Below are 13,536 nucleotides of genomic sequence, written 5' to 3' on the forward strand. Positions count from 1 at the left end.
GCACAGTGGGACAAAGCATTACGCCTTGGGAGGAGTGGTTGTGCTTACTTGTGTCCCTGGGACTAAAGCAGGTATTTGGGACCTGGGAGAGCTAGGGTTGAGCCACAGCAAATGGCTTACTTTGAAGATGAATGAAAGGCCTCAGGATTCTAAAAACAACTGCTTTGGCACTGCTTCAGGTACTACACCAGTCTGTAAGAGGTGTATTGCTGGTACATTTTAGTGGCCAGTGATGCTGCTGATAGGTGCCAGAAAGGCATCGAGCTCCTTGTAGGAATTCAGTAGAGGGCTCCAGTGAGGGAGGCTTGGGCACAGAGCTCCTGCTGACTTTGATGGTTGAGAGAAGCACAGGCTGAGGTCAGATGCTTGGGAGGGCAGGCTGAGCATGCAGGGCATTTCATGATTTCAGTGTTTGCCCCTGTGCTTAATGGGCACGTTTATTGCCCCTTGTCTTGGTTCATGCACAAAGAGGAGTTAACTCATACTCAGGGCTGTTGCTGAGGCTTAAAAGGGGTGGATATTTGCAAAGCTGTTGGGTGGAAAAGGATTTATAAAAACATGATTATTTAGCTCTTGCCAAAAGTGCTTTAGGATCTCAGGGGTGCAGAGAGGGAAGAACGAGAGCTCTAATTGGTCGTTAGCCATTCCCTGCTGTTTGGGCCTGATTGGAAAAATCCCCCACACTGTGATCAATAGCCTCCATGCAGGTGAACAGGGCCTCCTGTCTGCAGCCCCGAGCTGCCTCTGCCAGAGGACAGAGGGATAGTGGTTCTGTATGAGGTGTGCCTTTGTAGGGCTCTGCTCCAGAGCTCCTGTCCTTTGTGGCCAAACCTCACCAATTTTGGTCTTAGAGTATGACAGAGAGAACTGCACATACAGAGCCCTTAAGTTGCCTCCTTGCTGGCTATTTCAAAAGTTACTTAAAAAAAAAGTCAATGGTGTTAGGCCATAATTTTATTTGGAGAAACAAAGGCATGGGAGAGAGGAGGGATCTGCCCCAGGCCGTGTTCCTGATTAGAAACAGAGGTGGAAGGCAACTGTTCTGACTCCTGTTCCTTATTGATTTGGTGCCTGAAGAACAAAGATCTTGCTTTTATTTCAGCTGTGATGCCGTTCACATCCTGGGTGTATTTTCTGTTTAGAAGAGATTACATGAAAGAAAGAAAAATAGGTGAAAAGAGGAGCTAAGAGTGGGAAGAACACGACTCTCATTAATAACAAAGTGGAATGTGCTCAGTTAAAATCGTTAACAGATTGATCAAGTTAAAGCACTGCAAAGTTCTGGCTGAAAGTGATTTAAAAGCACCTGCCTGCAGTTCTAATCCCTCTACCGGCCCGGCTTCCCAGGTTGAAGTACTTTATTGCAGCACCTCTTGGGCTGGTAGAGAGGTGACATGGTGAAGCCGCCAGAGCCATGAGTTTGGGCTTCCGTGGGAAATACAGAGACAGGAGGCATCTGTCTGCTGAAGGGATTGGGAGCTGGCTCTGAGTTCTGTGGCTTGTTTGTAGGAGGTTGGAGAGGTTTAGGATGGTGGTCATGGAAGGGCCATGTGTGGGGGTTGCTTGTTTGCCTGTGCGATCTTGCCATGGGATAATATAGAAGTGTTGATGCTTTCAGAATCATCAAAGGGGCTTTCCTACTCATTGCGTTACACCTTCCAACCCATGGGGAAACGTTTCTGCTGCAGAATAGGTACAGATGAAGGATTCCTGAGGGAGGCAGGACAACCAATATCTTCTTGCTCCTTTGGATTGGGTCTGGGCTGAGTCTCCCCATATCGGTCTTGTTCTGCAAGATGGGGGACTGCCACAGTGGACGTGTGGATGGGGGTGCAGAGGGGTATCTGGGGCTGGGCCCTGCTCCTGGACAGAACGACTGAAGCAGTGCAAGCCCTGGGTAGTGGAACAGGGTTTTTGTTCTTGTTTGGGTGTCTAAAGGCTGATACAAGGCATGGGACTGGTGAGCCTGTGAGTGAAGGAGCGTGGTGACCTTGTGCACAGGAAGCCTAGCTCACAGCACGTGGTGGGAGAGGGGACACGCAGACAGGCCTGCGTGTCAGGCAGGAGGTCTCTGAAAACCAGATTTACCATCTGGCCTGAAAAACGGCTTGCCTGGGAGATTGAAAACAGGTATGATAACCACGCTATATTTGAGAGAACAGTTATTACAGAAGAGAGAGAATATTTATTCCAGTGTGCTTTGGTAACTGTTGGAGCAACATCAGGAGAAAGCCCCATGAAATCACGGTGTCCGTACCAGGTGGTGTAGAGGCATAACAGGGGTGGCTCTGCTGTCATCAGCCAAACTCTTCTGGGAGCTGAAACTTAAACAGGAGGGTGTTCAAAAAGTGTGGGATACAGAATATGCCTGGGAAAGATCTGGCTGTTGTACCTCAGTGGCTTATGTTTTCTGCTCAGTGTTTTTGAGGTTGCCTACCCTCCAAAGGATCAGAAAATAAATAAAATGCCTGGTCATCTTGTTAAGCAACAGAAACTTGCAATATATTATCCCTTAACAGATTTATTTTCCAGAAGTCATCTATCAGTGTTTTTTCATCTCTGCCGAGGCCCCTGCCTCTGCTGCTCAGCTGGAGGAGACAACAGCCACCCTGGTGGGTTGGCTCAGTGCTACAGGCGTGCCAGCTGTGGGCTGTACGGTGACCAGCTGGAGCCCTGCCAGCTCTAAGAACGGGCACCGGCTGGTTTATGGCTCAGGTCAGATGTTAGTTTGGGACCTGCTTCTCCACCCAGCTGATTATATTTATTGAGCTTGCAGGAATTCACTGTCTGTGACACCCCCCATTGGAATCTGTTGACCGATTTGAACTGAATTCAGTTATCCCTCCCCTGCTAATACACAGGCAGACAAGCAAAGTGATCTGTTGCATCCAAAGCTGAAGCTTTATTTCTTTCTGAAGGCAACCTAAAACACAGCTACAGTATCAGCACCAAGGAGGCCTTAATTTACTTAATTAATATTGTTCACTGTTGTTTTTTGCCAGCCTGCCTGGAAACTGTTCCTTTAATCAAAAGGCAACATCGCTGGCAGTGTAGCGTTTTCAGTTTGCTTGTACTGCATCTCTTTGTTCCAGGCTCAATTCTACCCTTCCTTGCTTTTAATTAATTAAAGATTATCTTCATTACTTGTTCCTGCCTCGCATACTTCAAGTGACAAAGCCTGCCTTTCTGAGCTGCACCGAGCGAATATTCTAGTGACTCTTCGCTGTGTGCCTGTTTTGCTTTTGTTTTAAGTTTGGGCTTCCTGTAACGCTACTGGAGATTGACAATAAATAGGTTGGGGAGAAGGTGTTGGAGTGAAAACCCACAAAAAGGGGAAAGAGGTGGGTCTAACTATAACCCTGAAGAATGATACTGAATGGTACATAGTAAATTGAAATACTGTCTCATTTGAAAGCCCCGTGTCTAATGTAAAAATGGGAGATTCTCACCTTCTTCCCCAGACACAAAGGTTGGCAGGCAAGAAAGTCACTGACTGGTGGAGGCTGTCTTCAGGCCGGGGGCTGGATGAGCTGCAGAGACTTCTTCTTACTCATCGCAGAGGAGGTGAGGGCAGGAGGCACGAGCTGACCTGTGGCGTGTGTGAGGATGCAGAAGTGAGCTGATGTGAGTGTGAAAGCATGCAGTGCTGCTGTCTCCATGTTGTGGCTCATGGGGAAACACCTTGCCTAACACTGTATTCTTACCTGGCAGGGCTGTCTGTGACATTTATTGCCCTTAGTAGCTAACAGGCTCACCAGTACAAGACTGGCTGCTATCAAAACGCTGCATGTGGACACTTGTGAGAGGAGGATGGGAGGGGCAGAGTGCAGTTTCCTGGGCTTGCTCTATTTTTTTTTTCAAATCCCACTTCAATCACTTAAAGGTTTCTACATGTGTGTAAGGAGATATTGGACTGATAACTATAAAACGAGGTATATAACTAACAACTAGATAAGCTAATTACTGATACAGAGATATTCTGGGGCTGTGGTCTCCTTGTGCCTGCTTTTCCTCCACTTCTGTGCACCCTTCTGCTGCAGCTGATGTGCACTGATCCCTTTGCCTGGCACTGCACATTTCTTCCTTCTCCTTCCCTTGCTGTGCCTTTGGGCAGTATCAGTCAGCCTTTAGTGTGGATTAGGAGTGGTATTTGTCTGCCATGGTAGGATCTTGGCAACCCTCAGTTCTAGACTGAGTTCCTTAGGCTGAACATGGTCGATTATATATTGAATTTGAAGCTGTCTTAAAGCATTTGCCCTCCCTGGGTTCAGTTCTGCTGTCCTCTTGTCTTCAGATCTAACCGATCAGGAGAGCTGGGCACTGGTGGCAAGGTGGGAAGGCTGGCAGTTAACTGGGTCTGTGCTTGCAGCCATTCCTGTCCTGAGCCAAAGGTATTTTTCAAAAATGCACATGGAGTTGTGAGATTGAGGGGTAAGTAGGAAATAGTGTTTAATGGTAAGGACTTGGGAGCAAGATTGCCTTTTCTCAGGTGTATGTGCAGCACCTTGCACAAATCTTGTCTTTAAAGGATGTTGCATATAAAGGTGATGGCATAATCTTGCCATTTTATTTTGTCTGCATCTACAGAATGTGAACTCCCTAAAAGGGAGTCAGCATGGACGTTCCTACGGAGGATTTGTAGTGATGGAGCAGTTGTGGCCTTCTCTGTTGTTTCTGTCTCCTTGCTGCTGGTCCTTGCCAGTCTGTGGGCTGGCACGTCGGTCAGTTTTACTTGCTTCCTCCTGAACATGGGGCCAGAAGAGGTTTTGTTCCTGCATGACGGTCCCCTGTGGTGAATTTGTGCTGACAGATAGTTCTGGCTACAGGGAAGCTGGTAGCTATTTCAGGTTCATTCTTTATTTAAATGCTCTCCCTCCAGAGGCAGGCTTGTGCTTGACTTATACTGATGAATTTTCCTGGTGCATCCTTCTGCTATGGCAGCTGCTGCCTAGGGCAGGGTTGGAGAACAAACCAAACAGGAGGAATTAGCACCAAAAGAGGGGAGAAAAATGACCCCTGAGTGAGGCAGGCACAAGTACTGGCAACCCAAGCAGTATTTTGATGCTGTTCTGCTTTGTGGCCAGGTGTAAACCCCACGGGGAGAGAAGGGAGGAAAGAGATTAGGTGGAGACAGTGTGTTAGAAGCTGGGACGTGGTCAATTCAAGTTAGACGTGCCACGGCTGAGCAATGCTTGGAGGTGTCTCAGACAAGCTGGGCAGAGCAATGCTGTCAGGAGGCTTTTCTCCTACTTATTTAGGTCAAAGGAGTTGAATGGTTCATTCTCACCTGCCAGGGTGTATAAATGGCTGTCATGCAAGCTGAAGCTTTAGACCACTGGTTAAATGGTCCATCCTGCCATTAGCTGAAGGGAGGGGAAGGATGTCAGTAAATGTGTGTTACCCTTCCAAGGGATGCTGTTCAGCTCACGGTGATTTTACACTGCTGTTGCACAGACAGCTTGATTTACACTAGTGCCAACAGGATCCTAATGGGAGTATTGCGGTGTGCAGCCGTAGTTTTGCCAGTGCGGGTCTCTGTGTATCTCTTTTGCTTCATGCTATCAATTTTTAATTCTTTCTGAGTTTTGTTTTCTATTCTGCTGATCTTGGGACAGAAGAACTTCTCATTTTTATTTTGATTGTGGGGACCATAACTCAGTCTGAAGCTTGAGGGAAGAAGACTGAAATATTGCCACTGTGTGAAGTATCACTCTCCCTGTCTTGCATCAGTGGGAAGCCTGGATGTTCAAGTGCAAGTCATCTGGAGTGCCTTGGTATGTGCCTGTGTCACAGGAACATTGATGTTCCCTGGCCACCAGTGATTTGGGTGTTGTAGGGGGAGAACTGCTGAGCTGCGCTTGCCAAGGCTCTGAATTTTGGGGCTATTTCTAATGAAAACTTTTTATTATTATTATTATTATTATTTTTTGAATGTGAAAAGACATTCAAAATGTTAGTGTGCTGGTCCAGGTCCTGTGCAGGGACAGGTGCCGATTCCTACTGTGCATGGTATTTCTCAGTGCCTTACAGGCAACCGTGTGCTCACAGGTCACTGCTGTGCTAAACACCTTAGCTGCTCACTAAGCTGTTGTTTTGGAGAGGTCCCAACCACCTTCCTGGATGGAGGGTGAAAGAGAGGAGCAGTTTGTAATAAGCTAGCAAGACAAACTTTTAAGAATTGCTCTGTGCCATAGCCTGGAGCTGGGGCTGCAGGCTCCTGTGTACTTGCTGGACAAATTGCTGCTATGGGAAATTTTATTTTTGGCTGGCTGGAATCGTGCACCGACTTGGCCAGACAGCACAAGTGCTGAGAGTGATCCCTTTGCCAGGCTAGAAATGCTGTTCTGGCTCCTGGCATGTCAGATCAGAATAACCTGACACTGGAACCTTTTGGGTTCCCTTTGCCGCTCTCTTGAATGAAACTTCTGGGCTTGGTTTAATTCCTTCGTATCATCAAAAACACTTGCCTTGATAAGGACCCCAGTTTGATGAAGCCATGATTTCTGCCAAAGCAGCATGTTTTATTTCAAGGGCTTATCTTTCATCATCTTGATGCTGGAGTACAGCAATAATAATATCTTCAAAGTCAGTGGTGATACACTGGTGGAGTGTCAGTACGAGCAGAATTACTTCTGTGTGCTTCCCTTTCTATGCTGCTGGCAGGCTTAGGCAGGATGGAAATTGAAAGCCTCTTCCATCTGCATGGCTGTCCTTCAACCCGTGCTTCATCACAGAGAGCAACCAGAAAAGCATTAATGCTCCGATGAATTACCGAGTGTTACAAGCCATTGGCCTGCATGGTGGAGCTGTCTCTTGAAAGGGTCGAGTAGTCCAGGAAAGCAGCCATTTGGAAGTAGCTTCAAAGTGCAGCTGATGAGGGCTTCAACTGCGAAGTCCCACCAAGCAATATTCACATGGCACACCAGTGGCTGTGGCCAGATTTAGCTGTGCTGTGCTGGTCCTTCACTGCTGCTGGGCTCGGACTCCCCACAAGCTCAAGTCCTGTTGGCTTGCTTTCCCAGAGGTCATCTGAGCTGTGGCTCGGGAGTTAAGGATCCTTAGCTTTTGAGGTTTGAATGGCTTAAAGCCCAAGCAAGAGGTGCAGTGAAGGTGGCGTATTTATTAATGACTTCCCATTAACTCTTCCCCTTGACAGGTTAAACACCTCCAGCCATTCCTGGTGCTTGTCATACAAGATCAGATTCAAAGCCAGCGAATCCTTTGCATTTCTGTTGAGTTTAATGGGCTTTGGCCTCATGCCCAGGAACATAAGATCAGATGTGCTGGACAGGACCAGAAGTCCGTCTATTCCCAGTGTCACATATCTGACATGGCTCAGTGGCACAGCTGTGTCTGGCGTTATCCAGCTTACATAGTGCACGGTTTGGCAAATAGCTTGGTGCTTTTGAATGTGTATGGGGAGGCTGCTGAGACAGATAACGTGGGCTTAGTCCCCAGCTCCCATCACCGCCCTGACAGCCCTCCCCAGATCCTGACTCAGACCAGGCTGGCATTCTGGTTAAAAAACAAAGCTAGTTTTTAAAGAATTTTTGTGTAGAAAACCATTTTTTTTTTTTAAAAATTAAAAGGTTAAAATGAAACATTTATAGCCATATACTTACAAAAATAAATCCAGCATAATTTAGAGGAGCTGTAAGATTTGCAGGCCTTTTTATTTACTGCCGTTTTACAGTAAAAAGTCATGCTTGAAAATACTTCCCACTCTGCTGTTCTGCATTATGCCGTGTCTCGGTATGGAGAAATGAAACAAAGGTGTAGCGGTGTTTCCATCCTCGTGTTGGAGGGGAGCAGCGGGCTCGGTGGATGACACACAGGCGTTACGGAGCCCGGCACAGGCCCCGTAGGTAAGGTGGTGTTGGCTTTGCCTTAATCCCAGGGATGGCCCCGCTGACAGCAGCCTGCCAGTCAGCAGCACAGTGCTTGCCTGCTCTTCCGGAGGTGGCCAGGAGGTAACAGTTACACCATAACCTGCCAGAAGTGGTTTTTTGTTGTCTTAGTAAGGGTCTGGTAATATTTTTCCCCTTTGTGGCTGGGAGGCTGTTGGGTTCAAGAGTGGAGGGGGGTGTCACTTCCCATCTAGACCGTTTGTTCCCATTTTTTGGATCCAAGAAAATATTTGTCAAATGCTTTTATTTTTATTATTATTTTTTTTAATGACAGTAGTTTTCTTCTACCTTTAAGTTGCAACTGAAATGGACACGTGTGTCCCTTTGGAGGCAGTGACGCAGAGCTCAGGTCCATGCTTGTACATGGCAGAGAAACGTGAGCTGCTCCTTTAGCCTTTACATTAACAGCTGGCGGGCTGTTCCCCGTGTGCCTCAGCTTCCCCATCTGTGAGAGGAAACTGTACTTTTTTCAGAACCCTCTGAGACTGGTGAAAAGACCCTGGATGAGCACTGCTGGTTACAGCGATTGGCAGCTGAGGTTTGGACGAAGATGCTCTTTCTTTTTCTCCTTCCTGCTGAGAATCAGGCGTGGGTCGGTGTTTAAGGCAGGCAATACATGTAATCCATTCCACTGTAATTTTTCCCCAGTTTTTATCTTCCCAGGTCACATAAACAGCCTAGGAAAGCTGTGAGACTTTGTAGCTGGGATCCCATCAGTCTGCAGGGGGTTGTAGTCTAAAATATTCCAGCTGAATTAAATTTCTGACTTCCTTTTTGAAACATAATTTCATTTCTAAGTGTGGAGAGTGTGTGGAGCTGGAGATCTCCTGGTGCTGCAAGGAGAGTCCTAGTCTGATTATTTAAAATGAATTAGTTCTGATGAAATATTTAGCCTTTAAACAATACATTTAAAACAGTGAATTGCATTTTATTTATTAATGGCAGTTGCAATGAGATTTGGAGAGGAATTCTGCTAAAGCATGCTGTTGTGGTATTGCAAAATATAGTAATGACTTTAATATTTTGTTGAATTATTAATAGCCACTGTGCCTGCAGAACTACATGTGTCAGACTTCAAAATTGTTTTTATCTGAAGAGTTACATGTGGGCTTTGTTTTGCTTTTTTGACAGTTTTTCAAAAGTAATTTTTGTTAATTTGAGGGGCAAAATGAAAGCAGGAAGGATGGTCAGGTCTTGGCACTGCTTAGCTCAACTCTCTTCTCTTTATCAAAGCGCAACCAGGAAACAGAACAGAGGTTATTTCTCTTTGTCAGAGGCAGATTCCCTGTAGTGGGAAGACTGCATTTAAAGGGAAGGATTCCTGGGAAAGCCAGGCACAGGGCTGACTGCAATTGCTGCTGCAGAACAGCCTTGTCATGCTGCTGCCTTCTTTACTGCAACTGGCTTATTCGTCCTCTTCAGGCATCACCTGGAGGCTCTTGCCAAAAAAACCTGGGCAGGGCACTTTCCTCTCTGCAGACCAGGTTTTCTGCTAGGACAGACACAAACCTGTCAAAGGTTAGGCTTGAAGCTGGTGACTCTGCTCGGGTTGCTTTGTGGCTGTGGCCTCGTGAACAATGGCAAGTTCTGCCTGTGGGACCCCAGCTCTCACCCTTATTTTTCTGCTTTCCAAGCAGTGCCAAGGTTGCCCCGGCTGTTGGCCAGGTGTGCGAGTATGCTGGTTTTGCTGTTGGTGTCCCCCCAGCATGGCTCTGCTGCCTGCTATTGAACTTCCAAAGTCAGGCCTGGTTTAGGGGACAGGATGGCCCAGAGATGGTTCTCCTTGGGAGCATGAGTGAGATCACTTTGCCTTGGGAAAAGGGAAAGTTTAGCCAGGTGCAGGCAGACCTTGATGTGCCAGGTGGTCTCTGGACCAGCAAATAGACCCTGACCTGTTCTGTTTATGGATGTAGCAAATAAAAGTGGCATGAAGGTAAAGGTCTCTCTTTGTTTCAGCAATTGTTTTTTCTGCTAATCCCTTTAGATGGAGTAGAAGTTGTCTGAAGTACCCCTGGATTTTATTTGGGGCAGATAATACTGGTACGGGATAGTGAAGATGCAGGAATTTACCAGAAGTTCCCCTTGTCAACCTAAAACTACCTCTCTGGAAGCATCCCATTAGATGGCTTGCCCAACTACCCCTTGCTCTCTGGTGTGCCTCTCTGGTGCGCCAAGCAACTGGGAAAAGATTGTAAGGCATACTTGTTTGTCACTGCTGACCAGCATGTTTTCTTCCTCCTCCCAGCGTTTTTCCTATTTTATTTAATTTTCTTGCTGAAACTCTCTATCCGAAGTCCAAAGCAAGTGTTTTCATATTTGTATGTCTCAGAGGTATTATGAAAGATTTAATTCATGAATCTGCACCTGGAGATGTACGTAATACGCATATAAATGCTGTCTGATTATAAGTTAGAAACTCTTTGAGAAGGAGATTGAAGTAGGAAGCGGGAGAAGTGCTATTATTGTTCTGGTTTACGGGGTACGAAGCTAGAGGAGGAACTCTTAGCTGCATATCTTAGGCTGGAAAAGTTTAAGGTGACCTGGCAAGCTGCAAAAAAAGAACTTTGGTCATGTCCAAAATCACCTGGATTAGGATGACTAGCTTTCTAACTGCAGGAGCCAAACGTCTGAATCTTTGCTCAGGAGCCAAAGGATGTGGACTGCAGAAAGCTGATGGGAGAGGAAACCCTTAGCTTCACCTGGAGATGAGTGGTTGCACCTTGCAGACCCTGCTGTGGGATGAAGTCAGACTGTGTGCAGCTCTCAGAGCTAGCGAAGTCTAGAGTGATTCTGAGGAGGATCAGGCAAAACCAATATGAACAAGGGCAAAATAAGCCCAGGGCTATATATGAATCCTAGATTCCCAGAAAAATGTTTAAACTTCATTAAATAAGAATGGAAAGAAAATTGCTAATAATGCCTCTAATATATATATTAACTGAAGAATGGTCTTAAAATAGCATCTAGCATTAAACTGTCATAAAAGTGGATTAAGTGGTAGTAATATTAAAGGGAATAGTTAACCACCTTAACCTTGTTGAGAGGGCATTAGTCTACGTGTTAGTTATCTGTAGGGAATCTACTGGAGAAGGAAGCATTAGTCCGGTCTTGTTTCTAAAATCCTGCTGATAAGTTACCCCTGCCCGTGCAGACGGAAGAAGCAGCAGTAATGTAATGGAAAGTGAGAGATGCAGCTTCCCAGGCTTTACTCCATCCTTCAGACACAAAATACGGACGGTTCACCCTTGGACCATTTAACTGTCTCTTACCTTTTGTACCAGAGAGGTTTGTTCTGTGCTTGCTGTGATCCATGAGATTGCAGCTTGTCTTTAAAGAACTTTTAGAAGGCATCAATAAACGGCACAGTCAGGCAGAAGTCTGAACGGCTCCAATCGGAGCTCACTTTGTTTGTGAGCTAATCAGGAACATGGTGCCACATACCAGGGTCACTGGTTGTTGCCTCACGTAACACACGTAGCGCATGACAGCAGGGTGACAAATGTTTTCAACCTGTGACACCTCAGAACATCTATAACCTGTGTGGCTTTCTAGGGGGATTTTTCTAATTCAGGGACACCAGCTCTAGGGAAGGCTTGTGAATTTAAGAGTGCCTCTCCTAGGCAAGAATGTGTACGAGCTTGTTTGTGGAACAAGGACTTCTACAGATACAGAGAATACATCAGAGAGAGTAAAACGTGACTCCTGTGAGCAAGTCGTGTTAGAGAGGAAGTATTGTGGAAGATTTTTCCCCATATATCCTCATGGCTGACATACATCCTCAAGGGTGACTCTTAGCTTCCCCAGGGCTTTGCACTGCTTGATTAGCTGGTCAGCCTCACAGCAGCCTCTGGGGAGGAATCAGTGGTCTCAGCTGGGCTCCCTGGCTGCTGGTGAGAGGGAGCCCCAGGGGCACCGGGCGGTGTGAGGGAAATTGGTAGAGTGCTGCGGGGGGTAAGAGGAGGCAGGTGCTTCCCGGGGCTAGCTGTTGATTCAGTTTGCTTTGAGCAGCCTACCTCAGAACCAGGCAATGGTGAAGAGAGCACCAGGGGGCTGGAGCTGACTTCAATCTCTCTCAGGTATTTCAGCCACAAAGAAAATACAACAGGAAGAGAAAATGCCAATATCTCTTCTGCCTGTGACTAACAATTCTCAGCAGAAGCTGGCCAATAATCCCCAGAGAAGGGGAGATGTACTGAGGAAAGGGCAGGGAGAGGGAACTGCTGGGGTCTTAATAATGGTGGGGTGGTTAAAGGAGGAGAGTCACTTGGGAGCCAAGCAGGAAAATGGGGAAGGTGGGAGTAGGGGTGGTGGGTGACAGTGAAGTCCAAGTCTAGGAGGGCTACAGAAATTAGCACCCAAATCAGGACTTGCTGATAGGCAGTGTCAAAACTGCTTGGTCAGCCTGCACTTGGCCAGTGTTGGCCAGGCTCCCATTGATTATACGGACAGTGAGGCATTGACATCCACGGAGGAGCTCGAAGAGAGATCTGCTTTCACAATATGGGAAAAATCTTGAAGCTCACAGCTCTGTTTAACCTCAGAGGTGTTTCTCTGATGGTAATAAACATATACCACAGTGGCTGCATAGAGGGGATATTTGGATTTGAGTCATTGGTTTTGGAGAGTGTAAGAACCTACTGTGAGAAATAAAACCACTTCAGCGCCGAGGCAAGGCTTTGTAGTAAAACAGCTTTCACTGCAATATAAGGGTTTGTTGGAGAGAACTGATGGTAGTAAATAGATTAATTGGATTTCAAGGAGAGAAGATGTATGTAAACTTTCTGGTCTATAAACAGAGGGATCCAAGCAGATTATGTGTTGAATGAACGTGCCAACCTGACCCCTCTATCTGCTGGTAGCAGATCTGTCCTGGTAGAAACACCTCCCTCTTGTTTATCTGCAACACTTACTTCTGGTGCTTACTACTTATGTTTTGCCATCAGACATTATCAGCCTGTTTCCACTTGCTACAAAACAGATTTTGCTCATCACAGTTAGAGGGTATGATGTAATTGCAACCACCCAAGGCTTGGTCTGAAGCCTTGCTTACTGAAAAAATAAACAGGAGTTGACTCATCTTTCTTTAGCTTTCACTTTCATTGTAGTCTTAGGCTGTGAAATGCACTTACGGGGTGATTGTCTCAGCAAAGATATTGCCCAGCTCCTCTGAATTTCCAGATGATGTCCAGTTTGTTTTACATATTTATGTGCATGTTACTGGGAATGTGACAGAAGAAAGTGTTTCTTGCTTGTTTTCCCTACTCCAAACTGAAAAGATAAGGACACGGAGGGGAAAATGATCTGCTCCTAGGCATGGACTGCTGGTTGCTCCTAACTTAGGTGTAGCCAGCTGGGTCTGATTTGGGTCAGGTGCCTGGGGGAGGACTCTGTCCCCATGCTGTTCCTTGCATCCATGTTACAGCTGCAGCAAGCCCTGAATGCAAAGAGAAAGTATAAAAAGATGCCTAGGGATTGTAACAGTACCCATGTGACGTCTGATCTCTTGAGATATTGCCCTGCAAGTTAAGCGTAGCCTTTCAGTGGTGTTACCCTGCCATCACTTATGTAAATTCTAATTTAATGCAATGGTAAAGAGTTTGAAGCATGCAGTCTACTGCCTCTTTGTTTT

The 13,536-nt window shown here is 46.3% G+C and overlaps 1 protein-coding gene across 2 annotated transcripts in view; it reads left to right on the forward strand.

Moving 5' to 3' along the window:
- Positions 1 to 13,536, forward strand: part of SORCS3 (sortilin related VPS10 domain containing receptor 3) — a 280,892-nt gene that overhangs the window by 8,900 nt on the left and 258,456 nt on the right. The window contains exon 1 of one of the 2 annotated variants that reach the window (XM_035330192.1): positions 11,883 to 11,983. The exons of the other annotated variant lie outside the window; for it this stretch is intronic. The gene's annotated coding sequence lies outside the window, so the exon portion shown is untranslated. Of the gene's footprint in view, positions 1 to 11,882; positions 11,984 to 13,536 lie in introns of those variants that run through there. 2 annotated transcript variants of the gene reach the window in all.

Source organism: Oxyura jamaicensis, chromosome 6 (assembly GCF_011077185.1).
Source record: "Oxyura jamaicensis isolate SHBP4307 breed ruddy duck chromosome 6, BPBGC_Ojam_1.0, whole genome shotgun sequence".
NCBI lineage: Eukaryota > Metazoa > Chordata > Aves > Anseriformes > Anatidae > Oxyura > Oxyura jamaicensis.